The sequence below is a fragment of the Schistocerca piceifrons genome, chromosome 4 (assembly GCF_021461385.2).
Source record: "Schistocerca piceifrons isolate TAMUIC-IGC-003096 chromosome 4, iqSchPice1.1, whole genome shotgun sequence".
In the NCBI taxonomy this organism is placed as follows: domain Eukaryota; kingdom Metazoa; phylum Arthropoda; class Insecta; order Orthoptera; family Acrididae; genus Schistocerca; species Schistocerca piceifrons.
In genome coordinates, this window is record NC_060141.1 from 55,389,020 (window position 1) to 55,407,062 (window position 18,043).

The following is an 18,043-nucleotide window of genomic DNA, read 5'->3' on the forward strand; positions in this document are numbered from 1 at the left end:
TTCAGCATTAAAAAAATATGCCTAACCACTAATATTGACAGAGAACATTCTTTTATAAGTTCTGAGCTTTTTGATAGCTGATGATGCCAGTGGCTGGAACGTTGCAGTACACACATCAAAAAAAAATTTGCATCACGTGCGTTCCGAGAGTTCCAGAACCTGTACAGAAATTTGGAATAGAGATCAACATAAACTTTTCCGCCCTTTCTATTGCTCATGGAAACCACACATTCCATGTAGTATCACCATGCAGCGAGACCTTCAGAGCTGGTGGTCCAGATCTCTAATACCCAGTCGCACGTCCTCTTGCATTGATGCATGCCGGTATTCGTCGTGGCAAACTATCCACAAGTTCATCAAGGCACTGTTGGTCCAGATTGTTCCACTCCTCAACAGTGATCCGGCGTAGATCCCCCAGAATGGTTGGTGGGTTTCGTCGTCCATAAACAGACCTTTTCAATCCATCACAGGCATGTTTGATAGAGTTCACGTCTGGAGAACATGCTGGCCACTCTAGTCGAACGATGTCGTTATCCTGGGGGAAGCCATTCACAAGATGTGCACGATGGGGAAGCGAATTGTCGTTCATGAAGACTAATGCCTCGCCAATATGCTGCCCATGTGGTTGCACTATCGGTCGGAGGACGGCATCCACGTATCATACAGCCGTTACGGTGCCTTCTATCCATGACCACCAGCGGCGAACGTCGGTCCCACATAATGTCACCCCAAAACAGCAGGGAACCTCCACCTTGCTGCATTCGCTGGACAGTGTGTCTAAGGCGTTCAGCCTAACCGGTTTGCCTCCAAACACGTCTCCAACATTGTCTGGTTGAAGGCATATCGACACTCATCGGTGAAGAGAACGTGATGCCAATCCTGAGAGGGATGTTGTTGGGCCCATCTGTACCGCGCTGCATGGTGTCATTGTTGCAAAGATGGACCTCGCCATGGACGACGGGAGTGAAGTTGCGCATCATGCAGCCTACTGCGTACAATTTGAGTCGTAACACGATGTCCTGTGGCTGTACGAAAAGCTTTACTGAACATGGTGGCGTTGCTGTCAGGGTTCCTCCGAGCCATGATCCGTAGGTAGTGGTCATCCACTGCGGTAGTAGCCCTTGGGCGGCCTGAGCGAGGCATGTCATCGACAGTTCCTGTCTCTCTGTATCTTCTCCATGTCCGAACCCCACCGCTTTGGTTCACTCTGAGCTGCCTGGACACTTCCCTTATTGAGAACCCTTCCTAACATATAGTAACAATGAGGACGCGATCTAACCGCGGTATTGACCGTCTAGGCATGGTTGAACTACAGACAACACGAGCCATGTACCCCCTTCCTGTTGGAATGACTGGAACTGATCGGCTGTCGGATCCCCTCCGTCTAATAGGCGCTGCTCATGCATGATTGCTTACATCTTTGGGCGGGTTTTGTGACATCGCTGAACAGTTAAAAGGACTGTGTCTGTGATACAACGTCTACAGTCAAAGTCTGTCTTCAGGAGTTCTGGGAACCGCGGTGATGCAAAACATTTCTGATGTGTGTGATTAAAGCAATTATAACAAGCAATCTGGACAGCTCTATTAGGAGAATATTCACAATGATTGCGGACCGATACAGGAAATTCATTTCCTATATTTGTAAGCTGCTCTGTACACCACCTCAAGCGGCACGGAGAACTGACTACAGAAAAATGCGGCCCAAGAGGAGCAGTTCGCCCATTGTACCCCGTTCTTTGGAAACTCCCTCCTCACAGTTATTGTCTTAGCTGGACTGCCGTAAGCGCTTTGGAATCACCGAGAGATACCTTCTCCTTATTTCATGTGACTTCTTGCAACCACTCTCCACAATAGTCAACAGCCACTGCCCGTCAGCACATCAAGTGTGCCTGCTCTTGTTGCAGCTGCGGGTGTGCCTTCGCGTTTGCACATCACTAATAGTGAACTTGGGTAGTTTTCGAGGTGTTGAGATTTGTCTGACGGATTTGTTTCTCGGCTGACATCCAGTGCTTCGTCCACGATCGAACTCCCTCAGCTCTTCTGATCGACCCATTCTGCTGCTACTGCTTTCCTACTAACGACACATCACTCCCCACCCCCTCTCGTGACTTCTAGTGGTAAATTCCACATTACATACAAGGTTCAGAATGCTTTTCATGAGATAGTGTAAAACTGGCCTAGAAAATATTTCATGTACAGTACGTTACGTAGGCAACCCAGCTTACATCATCCACATCCCAGGCACAGACTAAGTAAGTCATATTGCCTATCTTAAGGCGCATAAATTAATTTACTGTCACACCACCGCATCCATCTACATTTATCTCTGCATTCTGTAAGCCCTCGTATTGTTTATGATGAAGAGTAGATACTGCAGTAGTTGTGATCGTCAACAAGAAGACCAGTTTCATGCAGCTGTCCAGGTTAGTCTATCCTTTGTGAACCATCTCTACGAAAGTTTTGCAACCCATATGCACTTGCACCTGACTAACGTAGACAAGCTTTGTGCTTCCTTTCAGTTTTTGCTCCCTGCACTTCCCTCCATTGCTAAATTGTCTATTCCTCAGATCTCAACATACACCGAAAAGTCTTTCCTTGATTACATAAATTGGTAACTCAGGCTAGAAGTAAGATACAAATATGAAAGTGGTGTCTAATTGTTTACAAAAACTTCCTCCGACCGTAATGGGGATGAATGATGATGATGAAGACAACACGACAATACCCAGTCATCTAGAGGCAGGAAAAATCCATGACACCGCCGGGAATCGAACCCGGGACTCCGTGCGCGGGAAACGAGAACGCTACCGCAAGACCACGAAATTCGGACAGGGACAAAATGGAGCGAAAGGCTATTTACAACCTGTAAAGAAACCAGACGGCGGTTGTAAGGGTCGCGAGGCATGAAAGGGAAGCAGTATTTGAGAAGGGAGTGAGACAGGGCTGTGGCCTATCCCCGGTGTTATTCAATCGGTACGTTGCTCAAGCAGTAAAGGAAACCAAAGGAAAATTTGGAGTAGCAATTAAAGTTCAGGGAGAAGAATATTTTAATTATGTCATAGACAGAAAAGGGCTTGGAAAAGCAGCTTAAAAGGAAGATATAACACGAACATCAAGAGAAGCAAAACAAGGACAGTAGAATGTGGTGAATTAAATCAGGTGATACTGAGGGAATTAGGTTGGGCAAACGAGACACTTAAAGTAGTAGATGTGTTTTGCTATTTGAGCATGAAAATAACTGATGATGGTCGAAGTCGAGAGGATCTAGGACTGGCAATGCCAAGAATAGCGTTTCTGAAGAAGATTTCTGTATCGTTCAAACAAGACACAGCCAGGGAAAGGGCACCACACGCGCAAAGATGGGAGCTGGTGCCAGCACCATAGAGACTCGCCGCTTGCATGAGATCCACCAGCGCCACGGGCGGCGCTGAGGATGAAGGTATTGACTTCGCCTCGACCAATTGCTGGCCGAGCACACTCAGCCAATGACCCGACGACAACGGACAGAAGCGTACTCGGGAGATAGAAGAGCAGTTCTCGCCCACTTGCTTATAGATCATCGTCCAGGGCTGACAGACAGGGAATGACGTTTAGTGAACTCTTACAAGGGAACCTCCCCATCACACCCCCCTCAGATTTAGTTATAAGTTGGCACAGTGGATAGGCCTTGAAAAACTGAACACAGATCAATCGAGAAAACAGGAAGAAGTTGTGTGGAACTATGAAAAAAATTAGCAAAATACACAAACTGAGTAGTCCACGTGCAGGATAGGCAACATCAAGGACCATGTGAGCTCAGGAGCGCCGTGGTCCCGTGGTTAGCGTGAGCACCTACGGACGAGAGGTCCTTGGTTCAAGTCTACCCTCGAGTGAAAAGTTTATTTTTTTGCTTTCAGACAATTATCAAACTTCAGGCACTCACACATAATCAACTTAGCTCTCCAAAATTCCAGGACATGTTCAGATTTACTTGGACATATGCAGGGTTTGACGGTCTACACACGGAAAAAATTGAAAACGTTAAAAACGTGTTTTGACAGAGCACAGTGAAAACTGTGCGACTGTGAAACTGTTGCGTTCATTTGTTACAGTTTATGTGACAAACTCTTATGTTTTCATCACTTTTTTGGAAGTGATTATCACATCCACAAGAAAACCTAAATCGGGCGAGGTAGAAGAATCTTTTTACCCATTCGCCAAGTGTACAAGTTAGGTGGGTCGACAACATATTCCTGTCATGTGAAGCACATGCCGTCACCAGTGTCGTATAGAATATATCAGACGTGTTTTCCTGTGGAGGAATCGGTTGACCTATGACCTTGCGATCAAATGTTTTCGGTTCTCCTTGGAGAGGTACGTCGTTTCGTCTACTATTCGCGCGGTTTTGCGGTGCGGTCGCAAAACACAGACACTAAACTGATTACAGTGAACAGAGACGTCAATGAACGAACGGACAGATCATAACTTTGCGAAAATAAAGAAATTAAAATTTTTACTCGAGGGAGTATTTGAACCAACGACCTCTGGTTCCGCAGGTGCTCACGCTAACCACGGGACCACGGCGCTCCAAACCTGGCGTTGTCCTTAATGTTGCCTATGATGCGCATGCACTACTCAGTTTGTATATTTTCTTATTTTTTTCATTGTTCCACACAACTTCTTCCTGTTTTCTCTATTGATCTGTGTTCAGTTTTTCAAGGCCTATCCACTGTGCCAACTTATAACTAAATCTGAGGGGGGGTGCGGTGGGGAGGTTCCCTTGTTAGGAGTGAAGAGACAGTTGCAAATTCCATTTGCTATGTAATATGAAGTTCACATATTTGCACTTAGACATTGAGGATCCTTTTGTATTCTATTACAAACAGTGTTGTAGACGTAATTATTCAACTAATCACGAAGCTAAGTAAACCTTTTTAACTCATTTGTGTGACTTTGTTACTAATTTATTGGAGTGTTATAGAACCTTCGTTCTCCTCTCCTGTTACCTGGACCCTGTGACATACCTGTGTAACAATGGGATGGAGAAAACGTCTTACCAGTGTACTGGACCAGAAGCCGTTTCACGAACTCGCAAACTCGGCCTCCACGGCAGTAGCGACAAGGCCTTTACAAAAAAGAGAAATATCTTACATCGGATACAGATTTAGCTGTTATGAAGTCTTTTCTTTAAGTATTTGTTTGTAACGTAGCCATGTATGGGAGTGAAAAATGGACGATTAACAATTTAGACAACAAGAGAATAGAAGCTTCTGAAATGTGGTGCTATAGAAGAATCCTGAAGAATCGATGGGTAGATCACGTAACTAATGAGGAGGTACTGAACAGTATTGGGGAGAAAAGAAATTTGTGACACAGCTTGGCCAGAAGAAGGGCGTCCGCAGCTCGTGGTCGTGCGGTAGCGTTCTCACTTCCCGCTCCCGGGTTCCCGGGTTCGATTCCCGGCGGGGTCAGGTATTTTCTCTGCCTCGTGATGACTGGATGTTGTGTGATGTCCTTAGGTTAGTTAGGTTTAAGTAGTTCTAAGTTCTAGGGGACTGATGACCATAGATGTTAAGTCCCATAGTGCTCAGAGCCATTTGCACCATTTTTTGAAGGAGGGGTCGTTTGGTAGGGCACATTCTGAGCCATCAAGGATCGCCAATATTCCAGTGTAGACTTTCGAAACTCGTCTACAGGGAGTCGTTGTATGACTGTATACAGTTGACGGCCTACTACATTTTGTAAAACTACAATTTCCAGTTCAAATTTTTAACAGGTTTCACCTTGAATTTTATACACCTGGCTGATGCAGTCTGACTTGTACAAATCAGATAATGACATTGTAGGGTCTTCCCAAGAGCAAAGAGGTTATTTTCTGTAAAGCATTTCGAACTAACACAACTGAATATTACGAGTACTCGATGCCTAAAGATGGACCGAAAGTGTAATGTATTTTCGCTTATAGTGTTGGTTCGTGCCGATCAAATGTACTCGGCATCTATTGAAAAGCAGTTACTAAATAGTGAGCTATGGTGGACCTAAATATGTTCACTCCAGTATCAAAATGGTTCAAATGGCTCTGAGCATTATGGGACTTCAGTCCCCTAGAACTTAGAACTACTTAAAGCTAACTAACCTTAGGACATCACAGACATCCATGCCCGAGGCAAGATTCGAACCTGCGACCGTAGTGGTCGCGCGGTTCCAGACTGAAGCGCCTAGAACCGCTCGGCCACCCTGGCCGGCCACTTCAGTATCCATCTCAGGTATTGATCGCTGAAAAATCTTGCGAGAGACAGCAAGTGCGTTCATAATAACTGCCTCCCTTTCGTGCATATATGAATTCCAGTTCCTCTAAGTCTAGCGCCGTCTTGCAATACTTATCTTGCCCTTTTCTAGCTAGATAATCTGCGAACCACGGATGAAGGGCAACAGGAAGATGCCATATTCCTGGATTTCCGAAAAGCGTTTGATACGATGGTCCACTGCTGGCTGTTAACAAAGGTACGAGCATGCGGAATACGTTCCCAGATATATAAGTGGTTCGAACACTTCTTCAGTAGTAGGACCCAGTACGTTGTCCTCGGTCGTGACTGTTCATCAAAACAAGTGTGCCGTCAGGAGTGCCCCAGGGAAATGTGATAGAACCGTTATTATTCTACATATACATAAATGATCTTGCAGCTACGATGGACAGCTGTCTGAGATTGTTTGCTGATGATGCCGTGGTTTTCCGAAAGATGTCGTCGTTGAGTGTCTGTAGGAGGATTCAAGATGACTTAGACAAAATTTCTAGTTGGTGTGCCAGTGGTAATTCGCTCAAAATGTAGGAAAATGAAGATTCATCGAGATTAGTAGGAAAAACTGTTCTGTAACTTTCGAACACAGCATTAGTAGGTTGAAACTTGACACAGTCACCTCGATTATGTATCTAGATGTAACATTGCGAAGCGTTATGAAATGTAACGAGGATGTAAGGTTTGTAACAGGAAGGGAGAATTTTAGGAAAGTGTTGCGAATAGATTTAGTAGCAACAAACTGACAAAGTTAAACGTCTTGCATGATGCGGCTGTGTTTTACGTATGTCATTGTTTGTGACCATATCTTCTGAATTATTTGTGGTACAATGACATATTTTCTCTCTTACACTCAGTAGAATGTGTGAACTCTGTTTGCAAAATACGTCACGTACATAGTTAGTAGTAAAGAAGTAATAAATTAAAACGTCATGGTTCATGTGCCAGTTTTACTGCATTATCAACGAAAATATGGTAAGCTATGAACTTTTTTCGATTTATAATTTATGGTGGTCATCAGCATGAAAATGTTTCGTAAAGATTTGAAGTTATGTATAAAGTTTATTGCAAGTGTCTGAGTGTTCCCATTCTAAAATATTGGATGACTGAACTACAGGTATACGCGCGTCTTAGGCTACACTTCTTTCTTACCCTCCACCCCCACCCATCTGATACGTAGATGGCTCGTACCTCCACAGAGATAATTTCAAGACAGTAAATTATATGTGTACCAAGTTTGATTGAAATCGGTGTTGTGGTTTAAGAGGACATATGGAACTCACATACATACGTCTATCCATTTCTCTTATGTATGGGTATTCTAAAGAGAATACCTGCGGCAAAGAAACACTTTGGAATATATAAATATAGACATAGCTAAAAATTTCCACGACTTAAGTCCCACTTTACAGAAATTTTACATTTGCATAGTCATTAAGGTGTTAGTAAGAGTTCATTTGAGGGGGTACATTTGCTGCGAGAAACCTTTACGTAACCAGATACAGTCAATTTATTTTTTTATGCTGGCAGTTGCATTTGCAACATGTAACTAACTTTAATTTAAAGGAAAATTACAGTTAACATTTACTTGTAGACATGAAGACGACCTATATTCAATGAAACAAAAAAATATAATAAAGATTATGATCTAGACTATGCTATCCAGACAACACACATTTGAATTACCTGTTTCATTAAATGATTACTATTTTGAGATCACTGTGATTCCTTCCGACTCGAACAGGTATCACAATAGATTCATCTGTAGTGGCAAGTCAAAATTAATAGAATGAATCAGAAAAGCCTACAGCGAAACAAGTCGTCAATGTCTCTACCATTTTAGACGGAACACAGTCTCACCGAACACTTTCTGCTGAAGCAGCTTCAGTTGGACAAGTCTTGGGTAAGCAAGAGGCTGCAGGTCTGTTACAGAAACCATCTCAGAATTCCTACGAAATGTTTTCCGCGTCCACGGATAAATAAATGTGTATGACCTGACTTCAATTTGAAACGCGCGACTGTCGAATGCGAACGCGATGTCTTGACGATTGAGACACCTTGTGCCACGTTGGTAGGAGGCCTTTGGGACTTCGACCAGTCATTTGTACTGGGGGGGGGGGGGGGGGGGGGTTACGGCTGGCTCACCTACTCTGGATGTGGGGGCACCAACGTAAACGGAATAGCTGCCAGATGGTAGTCTCACCGTAAGATACTTGCCTTTGCATTGTTTCGGTGATAAGAGTCTATCCCGTTATAAGCCTAACGGAGAATATATTCCACTTAGAAGTGCACACTGGCCGCTTCAGAACACCGTAGATCAGGCCGGGCAACAGCGTGCCAAACCTCACGCATGTCGAGTGTGCGGGCTGCGTGTGGCCGGTCTCGGCTGTGACCTGTCATTCTCGGAAGTAGCCGGTACAGGGCGACATTTCATTTAGTATTGCGCTGTGGCATTTTTCGGTCCGCACAGCCCTCTTCATTTCGGCAGAATCGTGGTATCAGTTCCGCTTCCCCATCGCTACTCTCTCGTTGAATGAAGGATGTTCACAGACCCAATGGCTGTTCGCACAAAAAGAGGCAGTCTAGCGATCAGTCGCCACAAGCCTTTAAAAATGAATGGAAGTGACAGAAAATGGGAGTGAGAGTTCTCGACGTAAGCGATGGGTACTCCAAATTTGCTACAGAACGATGGTATGTACCATACAGAAAGAATTTAAGATTTAGTTGACAATGAAAGAGCAAAAAATTACAACGATCAACAGACGGAATTCCTTGTTCTGTATATCAGGCAACACTTTGAGCTAAATTTGCAGTCACGGAGCACGAGAAGAAATTGGTAGTATGAATAGTAAAATTTCTGGGATCACACAAATTATTCCACTGTCAGTTGCAGCTGTTTTATATGCTGATAAAATAGCTCCATATTTAGCAATTATCTACAACCACTCGCTCACAGAAAGATCCGAACCAACCGCGCGACTGCTACGGTCGCAGGTTCGAATCCTGCCTCGGGCATGGATGTGTGTGATGTCCTTAGGTTAGTTAGGTTTAAGTAGTTCTAAGTTCTAGGGGACTGATGACCACAGATTTTAAGTCCCATAGTGCTCAGAGCCATTTGAACCATTTGAAAGATCCGTACCTGACGACTGGAAAATTGCTCAAGTCACACCAATACCCAGAATGGGAAGTAGGGGTTATCCGCTGAATTAGAGCCTATATCCTAACGTCGATTTGCAGTAGAGTTTTTTAACATATACCGTATTCGAACATTATGAAGTACCTCGAAGAAAACGGTTTATTGACACATAGTCAGCAGGGTTTCAGAAAATATCGTTCTTGTGAAACACAACTAGCACTTTATACTCATGAAGTAATAAGTGCTATCGACAGGGGATGTCAATTTGATTCCATACTTTTAGATTTCCAGGATGCTTTCGACACCGTTCCTCACAAGCGTCTTCTAACTAAACTGCGTGCCTACGGAGAATCGCCTCAGTTGTGTGACTGGATTCGTGATTTCCTGTGAGAAAGGTCACAGTTCGTAGTAATGGGCGGAAAGCTATCGACTAAAACAGAAGTAATATCCGCGTTACCCAAGGAAGCGTTATAGGCCCTCTATTGTTCCTGATCTGTATTAACGACATAGGAGACAATCTGAGTAGCCGTCGTAGCTTGTTTGCAGATGGTGCTGTCATTTACCGTCTTGTAAAGTCATCAGATGATCAAAACGACTTGCAAAATGATTTAGATAAGATATCTGTATGGTGCGAAAAGTGGCAATTAACTCTGAATAAAGAAAAGTGTGAAGTTATTCACATGAGTACTAAATGAAATCAGCTAAATTTCGATTACGCGATAAGTCACACAAATCTGAAGGCTGTAAATTCAAGTAAATACTTAGGGATTACAATTTCAAATAACCAAAATTAGAACGATCACATAGATAATATTGTGATTAGAGCAAACCAAAGACTGCGATTCATTGGCAGAACACTTAGAAGGTGCAACAGGTCTGCAAAAGAGACTGCTTACATCACGCTTGTCCGCCCTATTCTGGAGTATTGCTGTGCGGTGTGGGATCCGCATCAGGTGAGACTGACGGATGACATCGAAAAAGTACAAAGAAGGGCAGCTCGTTTTGTACTATCGCGAAATAGGGGAGATCGTGTCACAGACATGATACGTGAATTGAGGTGGCAATCATTAAAACAAAGGCGTTTTTCGTTGCGACGGGATCTTCTCATGAAATTTCAATCAACAGTTTTCTCCTCCGATTGCGAAAACATTCTGTTGCCACCCACATACATAGGGAAAAATGATCATCACGATGAAATACGAGAAATGAGGGCTCGCAAAGAAAAATTTAAGTGCTCATTTTTCCCGCGTGCCGTTCGAGAGTGGAACGGTAGAGAGACTGCTTGAAGGTGATTCATTGAACCCTCGGCCAGGCACTTTATTGTGAATAGCAGAGTAATCACGCAGATGTAGATGTAGAATTCAACGGAGAGTATGGAGACTTTGCCACAAAGTACGTATCTTAAATCAAGAGGCGTGCCAGGAACGATTTTTCGATTTAAAATTCGTTACTCTTGAAATTAGGAAGGAAAAAGGAGTGCAGGAACAAAAATGAAAACGTCTGGAATGGACTGCAGACCTTGCACTTTAAGTGGACGTGATTGCACGCTGCCCACGGTAAGACACTACGAAGTCAGTTGGAAGCGTCCCTGTGTATGTCCGGATGTAACTGATTGTCCTGCCAAGTAATTCCCGTTTTAGTAACATATACTTTTACGTAAAAACTTTCCAGGACTACTGCTTTGCTCTCCTCAGGCAGAGTTTCCACGTCTTCGTAATGAGGTTGTAAAAGCGCTACAATATTTCTATCAACATGTGTGTATGTGTGAAAGACCTTTTTCGATTATGAAACTAAGTAAGTCACAATTACGTAGCAACCCGAGTGCGAAAATCTGCGAAATTGCTTGTGTCGGTCCGTATAGCGGCAGTTTGTACCAGATGGAAAATATAGTACCTGTATCTACATCTACATGGATACTCTGCAAATCGCACTTAAGTGCCTGGCAGAGAGTTCATCGAACCGCCTTCACAATAATTCTCTATTATTCCATTGTCAAAGAACGCATGGGTAAAACGGACACCTCTATCTTTCCGTGTCAGTTCTTATTTCCCTTACTTTATTATGATCATCATTTTTTCCTGTGTACGTCGGCGTGAAGAACAAAGAAAGGAGAAAGTTGATGATTGAAATTTCGTAAAAGGAGCCTTCCCTCAACGAGAAATGCCTGTGTTTTAATGATGTCCACTCCAAATCCTGTGTATGTCAATCACAATCTCTCCCCTATTTCTCGATAATATAAAACGTGCTGCTCCTCTTTGAACTGTCTCGGTGTACTCCGTTAATCCTATCTGCAAAAGATCCTACACCACTCGGCAGTACTCCAAAAGAAGACACACAAGCGCAATGTAGGCAGCCTCTTTAGTAGATATGCCACAAACATGCAGTCTTTAGTACGCCTTCCCCATAACATTTTCTGTGTGTTCTTTCCTATTTTCTGTTTGTTATTTTTAATTCCTAGGTATTTAGTTGAATTTAAGGATTTTAGACCTGACTGATTGACCGTATAACCAAAGTTTAACGGATTCCCTGTAGCACTGATGTGGACGGCCTCATACATTTCATTATTTATGGTCATTGCCAACTGCCGGCCGCTGTGGCCGAGCAGTTCTAGGCGCTTCAGTCTGAAACCGCCCAACCGCTACGGTCGCAAGTTCGAATCCTGCCTCGGGCATGGATGTGTAATATGTCGTTAGGTTAGTTAGGTTTAAGTCGTTCTCAGTTCTAGGGGACTGATGACCTCTGATGTTAAGATTTTTTCATTGCCAACTTTCGCACTATACAGACATCATTTCTAAATGGTTTTGCAATTTGTTTTGATCTTCTGATGACTTTACCAGATGATAAATGAAAGCATCATCTGCAAACAATCTAAGACAGCTGCTCAGATTGTCTCCTAAATCGGTTGTATAGACAAGGAACACCAGAGGTCCTATAACACTACCTCGGGAACGCCATAAACCACTTCCGCTTTACTCGGTCTCTTTCCGTCAATTACTACGAACTTTGAGGTATCTGACAGGAAATCACGAATCCATTCACATATCTGAAAGGATATTCCACAAGGACGCAATTTCACTACAAGCCGCTCCTGACGTACGATGTCAAAACCCTTCCGGAAACCTAGAAACACGGAATCAATTTGAAATCCCTTGTCGACAGCACTCAACACCTTGAGTGAGTAAAGAGACAGTTGTCTTTCATAAGAATAATGTTTTCTACACCCTTGTTGATGTTGTGTCAATAGACTGTTCTCTTCGAGGTAATTCGTAATTTTCAAAGACAATGTACTTTCCAAAATCCTGCTGCATATCGATATTAATGACATGACCTGTAATTTAGTGGATTACTCCTATTGCCTTTCTTGAATACTGATGTGACCTGAGCACCTTTCCAGTCTTTGGGTACGCATTTTTCGTCCAGCGAGCGGTTATGTACGATTGTTAAGTATGGAGCTATTGCATCAGCATAGTCTGAAAGGAACCTAATTGGTATAAAGCTTGAACCGGAAAACTTGGTTTTATTAAATGATTTAACTTGCTTCACTACACCGAGGATATCTACTTCTAAGTTGTTCATGGTGGCAACTGTTCTTGATTCAAATTCTGGAATATTTACTTCATCTTCGTTGGTGAAGGAATTTTGGAAGGCTGTGTTTAGAAACTCTGCTTTAGCACTACTGTCATCGGTAGTATTTCTATTGCTATCACGCAGAGAAGTTGTGCCACTAGCACACTTTACATACAACAAGAATCTCTTTGGATTTTTGTGTCAGGTTTCTATGCGGAAAGTGTTATAAGCATCGATCGCTAATCTTGGAGGTTTTGCGTTCGTTTATAAATGGCATGTTTTTCCGTTATTTCTGCAACAGTATTCTGACCCTTTTGTGTACCGAGGCGGATCAGCTCACTTCTTTGTTAATTTATTTGGTATATGTATCTCAATTGCTGTCGACATATATTTCTTTGAATTATGGTCACATCTGGTCTACACTCACATTGTTAATTTGGAAGGAGTGGAGATTTTCTCTCAGGAAGGCGTGAAGCGAATTTTTATCTGTTTTTATGAATAGATATGTTTTTCGTTTATTTTTGGAGAATTTGCGAGTTACGGTATTCAGTCTCGCTGCGACAATTCTGTGTTCACTAATCCGTGTATCCGTTTTAATGCTCGTTATTAGCTGACGATTATTTGTTCCTAAGTTGTCAAGTGTGCTTTTACAACCGTTTACTACTCGAGTGGGCTCATGAGCTAATTGCTCGAAATAATTGTCAGAGAATGCGTGTACAACAATTTCGGATGATGTTTTATGCGTACCTCCGGATTTAAACATGTATTTTCGCAAACATGTCGGGGGTAAATTGAAGTCACCATCAACTATAATTGTATGAGTCGGGTACGTGTTTGAAATTAGACTCAAGTTCTTTTTTTAATCGTTCAGCAATTGTATCATCTGATTCGAGAGGTCGGTAAGAGGATCCATTTAATACTTTATTCCGGTTGCGAAGAATGACCTTTACCCACATTAACTCACAGGAACTATCTACCCCAATAACGACACAAGCTGAATTACTTCTAACAGCAACAAACTCGCCGCAGTCGACTATATTTGACCTATCATTTCTGAACTACCACCAAACATAATTAAGTAATACTGCAAATTTGATTTGTTTCTGGTCGGTGTTGTTGCGAAATGTGAAACGTAAAATCAAGCCGTACGCAGTGCGACTGCACTCCCTTTTAAATGCGGTGCATTCGCAGTTTTTCTCTCTTCTCCCTCCTCTCAGGCCGCGTGGCCTGCGCGGGGTGGGGGGGGGGGGGGGGAAATGAGCAGAGACTGTGTATTATATAGCAATTGTTTCAGCACACGGCTCGCTACCCGAATTCTTGACCGCCCCTGTTGTAAAAGGTCTCTAGCCATCTTGTTTATGTTGAAGACGTCGATGATCTTCAAGTGACCAGGAAAAATGGAGTCTAAACTTTGACCGCATTGGCGTTGTTGGTGGAGAGAAAGAAGCTGAGCTGAGATTCTATAAGAATTGGATTGATGATGATGATGATGATGATATTTGGTTTGTGGGTCACTCGGCTGCGTGGTTATCAGCGCCCGTACAAATCCCTGGACTTTCCACTGTCCACTCTCGTCACTTTTCCGAGTGATGATGAAATGATGGGAACAGTACAAACAGCCAGTCCCCGAGCCGAGATAATACTCTAGCCAGCAGGGAATCGAACCGGGGATTGAAAATTAACTGCCTCTTCATTAAACCTGGTAGTTTATACATCTGAAATTGTCAAACAAAATGTGAAATTGCGGGAACATGCAGTATTTTATAACGAAATTGAACTCTGATGCACCAAACTCATTTTATTTCTCTTCTGTCATGTACTTTTTCAATCAATATGACTATTAACGCATCCAAAATTCGAGGCTAAGTAAAAACTGATATGGAAACTTCAATAAAGAAGCTTGGAAATGATCCGGCTCTAAAGACATTATTTGAAGTTTAATTAGATAAAGATGATATCTTTTTAACGAATTGAATTTTCTCATTTTAGGACTATTGAAGGGCGATCTGTTTTAATTGTTAAAAACCACTCAGAGGCCAATACCACATAAAAAATTCTTTATTTAGGACGACCGGTTTCAATAGTCATTGATCTGAAGATGACAGCAATGATTGTTGAAACCGATCATCTTAAATAAATAAATTTTTATGCGATCTTGGCTTTTGAATGGTTTTTAATTATTTAATGAAGTGCACTTACTACACAAATATTTTGAGGTGTTCTCACTTATTCATAAATCAGTTCATTCTTATTCCCACACTGTTGGAATAAAGACTACAGTGTCATCGGCAACTGGCTGGGCTCTTCTGTTAGGAACAGCTGTGTTCTAGCAGTGACCATTCTTAGTCTCGACGACTCTCTCAAGTTTCGGCAGACTGATCAGTTTCACCATTGTCCACAACTGCTGCAAGAGCATCAGATTCAGAATCACCTTCATCGCGAAAGTCACTTACGTCACTTTCACGGCTGAATTCTACTAGCAGCACTTCGCGTGTAGCATCTTACATTAGTAAAATATCACTGCTGGCTGCCATTTTCACATAAATGAACTTCACTCTCACCGACAGAACAGTTACACAATGTGTTCTCCACGGTCACAGTGACCCTATAAAAAGTATTTCTGTCAAATTAATTAAACAACAATGTCTCACATTTCGAACGTCCCTCTTCTACTGGGTCTCACTCAGTGCCGGATGTCCGTTGGTGGTAGCGGGCTGCTTACGTGCAGTGGTGGATGCACAGTAGTAAACATACACTACTGGCTATTAAAATTACTACACCAAGAAGAAATGCAGTTGATAAACGGGTGTTCATTGGACAAATATACTATACTAGAACTGACATGTGTTACATTTTCACGCAATTTGGGTGTATAGATCCTGAGAAATCAGTACCCAGAAGAACCACCTCTGGCTGTAATAACGGCCTTGATATGCCTAGGCATTGAGTCAAACAGAGCTTGGATGCCGAGAGCAGGCACAGCTGCCCATGCAGCTTCAACACGATGCCACAGTTCACCAAGAGTAGTGACTGGAGTATTGTGACGAGCCAGTTGCTCGGTCACCGTTGACCAGACGTTTTCAGTTGCTGGGAGACGTGGAGAATGTGCTGGCCAGGGCAGCAGTCGAACATTTTCTGTATCCAGGAAGGCCCGTACAGGACGTGCAACATGCCGTCGTGCATTATCCTGCTGAAATGTAGGGTTTCACAGGGATCGAATGAAGGGTACAGCCACGGATCGTAACACATCTGAAATGTAACGTCCACTGTTTAAAGTGCCGTCAGTGCGAACAAGAGGTGACCGAGACGTGTAACCAATGGCACCCCATACCATACCCCATACCAGCGTCAAGGGTAACCGCAGCCACGGTCTCCGAGCTGATAGTCCATGCTGCTGCAAACTTCGTCGAACTGTTCGTGCAGATGGTTGTTGTCTTGCAAACTTCCCCATCTGCTGACTCAGGGATTGCGACGTGGCTGCACGATCCGTTACAGCCATACGGATAAGATGCCTTCATCTCGACTGCTAGTGATACGAGGCCGTTGGGATCCAGCACGGCGTTCCGTATTACCCTCATGAACCCACCGATTCCATATTCTGCTAACAGTCATTGGATCTCGACCACCGCGAGCAGCAATGTCGCGATACGTTAAACCGCAATCGCGATAGGCTACGATCCGACCTTTATCAAAGTCGGAAACGTGATGGTACGCATTTCTCCTCTTTACACAAGGCATCACAACAACGTTTCACCAGGCAACGTCGATCAACTGCTGTTTGTGTATGAGAAATCGGTTGGAAACTTTCCTCATGTCAGCACGTTGTAGTAGGTTTCGCCACCTGCGCCAACCTTTTGTAAATGCTCTGAAAAGCTAATCATTTGCATATCACAACATCTTCCTCCTGTCGGTTAAATATCGCGTCTGTAGCACATCATCTTCGTGGTGTAGCAATTTTAATTGTCAGTAGTGTAGAACTCCAGGGCCAGATGACTCTCTTGTACACTTCTATGGTTGAAAGTATCATCCAAGTATTCTCTCCAATTGGAGCAGATAAATCTCGTAATACCAGAATTAAGATAGGTGAACATTGGTCTGAATCACGTTCCCCGCTAAAACGATTACCGTGTTCTGTGACGAATCACAGGAACAGCTCCCGGATTGAAAACAATCTGGTTAGTAAGACAAATACTTTGTGGAAGTCAGTTTCGTCCTTCTTTAGATTTCGGATAACTATCTGACTAACAGATGAAAAGAAAGCAAGATACAAAGTTTTTATCTCAGACATAGATAGTATGTTTTCTTTCGAATGTGGGGCTGATAGGGGGAAATGTTATGCATTTATTTTATTTTTTAAGAATATTTCACGAACAATGACGCAACTTGTATACCATAGCCGGGCCGCGTGTGCCCTGAGCACCGTGACCGTGGGGACGTGTTTTGAGACAGGCGCAAAAAAATAAAAAAAATCGGAAGGGCAAAGCCCAAGGGGAAGAAAAAGGCCGTAGCCGTAAATGAAAAACAGTTAAAGAAGAAGAGGAAGAAAAGAAGAAGAAGGAGAAGAATTGAATGGTTCTGAGAAGAATAGGCATAGTTACACGAAAAAATTATACAAAACAAGTTATGAGGAGATCCGGGTTGGACTGTTTTGAGTAACAGCTCCGTCATACCTACCTTTCCTTGGTACAGACACGCTTACTTTTGGTTTTTGGCTGGTAAACAGAGCCACTCCCGTTGTGCCAAATGTGTCAACGCATTGATAATATAAACTTACATTTTGTATTTGTGATTCGATTGTTAAGGCTTTGTATTATTCAGTAATTAAACAATGGGAAACGACTCGCGATATTGTTGCAGGCAGTGCGGCTTTCGACTGTGTGCTGTTCCAGTTTTGGGTTGTATCAAACGAAAAATACTCTGGTGTCGAAAATTAAAGCCGTCCGGTGTGGACTAGCGGTTCTAGGCGCTTCAGTCTGGAACCGCGCGACCGACAGGAAGACGATGCTGTGATATGCAAATTATTAGCTTTTCAGAGCATTCACACAAGGTTGGCGCCGGTGGTGGC

At 43.1% G+C, this 18,043-nt stretch overlaps 1 protein-coding gene across 1 annotated transcript in view; it reads left to right on the forward strand.

Annotated features, from left to right (window-relative positions):
* LOC124795589 (LIM/homeobox protein Lhx9-like) overlaps positions 1–18,043 on the forward strand; it is a 353,505-nt gene that overhangs the window by 60,104 nt on the left and 275,358 nt on the right. The gene's annotated exons all lie outside the window — the stretch shown is intronic.